The sequence below is a fragment of the Cicer arietinum genome, chromosome 1 (genome assembly GCF_000331145.2).
Source record: "Cicer arietinum cultivar CDC Frontier isolate Library 1 chromosome 1, Cicar.CDCFrontier_v2.0, whole genome shotgun sequence".
Taxonomy (NCBI): Eukaryota; Viridiplantae; Streptophyta; class Magnoliopsida; order Fabales; family Fabaceae; genus Cicer; species Cicer arietinum.
The window spans coordinates 27169358-27172024 of record NC_021160.2 but is presented as its reverse complement, the minus strand read 5'-3'; positions in this window follow the sequence as shown (position 1 = coordinate 27172024).

Here is a 2667-nt window from a genome sequence, read left to right as displayed (position 1 = left end):
TCTTGAGAGTTGCCGAGAAAATACACCGGGGTTTTAGATCTCGCCTCTCAAATTTCTATCTAAAAGATAGTGAGGGAAATATGAATGCAGAAGCTCCAAGAATATATAAACATTATATATCAAATGAAGAATGGAGTGCATTTGTATCAAAATGTTCCAACTCCGCGTTTGTAGTAAGTGATTAATTTATTAGCATTTGTGTTTTATTATTGATATTCATAGCGTATTTTAAATTTTTACACAATTGTTATTTTTTTATATAGAATATAAGTAAGGCAAATCGCGAGAGGGAAAGAAGTCCGACACACCCATACAAAAAATCACGTATGGGATATGCACGTCTAGAGCAAAAACTTGTAAGTAATTAAACATCACTTTTATATAATGAAGGAATTTGTATTATAAACTATAGTTTCTAACTAATATTTTGTTTATGATCTTAACGAATAGAGATAAGACACCCAATCCGAGCAACCGATGGGTCGTCATATATTGTGGAAGGAAGCTCGTGTAAATAAGGACAGAGTGGTTGATAACGAAAATGTTCAAAAAATAATAGAACTTTGTGTAAGTATATTATCACTTTAATTTTTTTTAATATTGTATTTTATCACTTTAATATTATCACTTTAATATTTTTTAATATTGTATTTTAAAAATGATATTGAATTTATCTTTTTAATCCTACATGTATTTTAGGAGAATATCGAACAAAGTTCAGAAAATCAAGAGGGCAACAAAGCTAGTTACAGGGACATTCTGGGTAAAGTGTTTAATGTTCTTGAATATTCCGGTCGCGTGAGGAGGAAAGGATTTGGCGTAACTTCTAAAAGCTATTTTTCACAAGAGAAGCGCCAAAATCCATCTAATGAGGAAGTATTGGAGAAGCTCAAACTCCTATCAGAGCAAGTGGCACTCTTGGTGAAGACAAATAAAGACAAGCAACTCCCGGATCAGCTCCAAATGGAGAGTGAAAACGCGAGTTGCAACATTGGTCCCAAAACTCTTCCTGAGGTAATTAATTACTTACTTATGTAATTACTTATGTATTAACCATACTTATGTATTAACCATTGATTTAGGCTGTCACTCCATGCGTTCTGTACTTATCCTCCCCTACTCATCGGAAGGTTGGAAAGGGAACATTGTACAATACTTCGGGAGAAGTATTGCACAACACACCGATCCCTGCGGGCCATGTCAAAGTATCACTTGTCATTGCTTTGGAACCAAATGCACCGTTGCCTATACCAGACAACCATGCAGATATGAGGTTTTTGGGCGAACTACTCATCGGAAGGTTGGAAAGGGAACATTGTACAATACTTCGGGAGAAGTATTGCACAACACACCGATCCCTGCGGGCCATGTCAAAGTATCACTTGTCATTGCTTTGGAACCAAATGCACCGTTGCCTATACCAGACAACCATGCAGATATGAGGTTTTTGGGCGAAGCAGTTGGTAGTTACGTGGCATGACCCACGCGTCTTGTTGCCCTTGATAAGGTATGTTTAATTAATTGAAATGTATGTTTAATTGATATGTATATTTAATTGCTGAGTTTTTTTCCGCTGCTAACTTTAATTTCATATTTATATTTAGATTCTGAAAAAGCATAAAGGGAATGATAAAAAGATTCCCAAAAACGAGTCAATTACATCGCCCAAAAAGGTTTGTCACATTTATTCCCTAAGGTTTGTCATTTTTTTCAGATTCAATAAACTAACATTTAACTTCATTTTTTCAGATTCAATCAAATAAACCACCCGCACAGCAAAATAATGTCGACAAACCTAAAAAATTGGAGGGTAATAAAGTTGGCAAACTACAAAAGCTTGAGGGTAATAAAGCTGCCAAAGTTGCAACTAAAAAACTAGATCGGGGAAAATCAGTCGCTGCTGCTCCTAAAATAAGTCAACCATGCCTTGCTAAATACAGGGCGTGTCTTGACATCCAAGTAAAAAAGAATATGGGAAGCAACGACGATTCACGCATCATAACCATGAATAAAGCTATATTCGGAGATGAGTATGAAGAATTTCTTGAAAAAGAGCACATATACGAACTTCTCAACCATAAGGAGCTGAGTGCTACTGTCATCAGCTTGTACATAAGGTAAAAAACTACTTTTAATTGCATTTATTGGTAATTAATTAAATTTATTGATAATTAATCTAAGTTGAACTTTTCATTGAAGGTTTTTGTATGAGAAGTTGGTGTGCTTGCGCAGATTGTCAAATAGATATTCATTCTTATCTCCGCATAAGCTTTCGATGTGTAAACTCGATCTAGTGAATGTAAAAAAATACATTGTAGATATGTTATTAGGAAATATAGAGAAGGATAAGTTGTTCTTTGCATCATATAATTCAGGGTACGTAATTATATACTATTTATTTATATCTTTTTTAATTTATGAGATCTTATATTTATTAGTTGTGTAAATAAAATTGCCAACCAAATTTTTGTTGTTGTAGGGCTCATTGGGTGCTATTTGAAATCAATGCGACATCAAAAGTTATATACTATTTAGATCCCTTGCACGGCAGTTACAACAACCACTCCGATATAAAGACTATGTTCGACCCGTAAGTAATGTGTTTGTTAATGTATAAATAATGTGTTTGTTAATGCTATAATAATCACATTTATTTATTCGATAGTG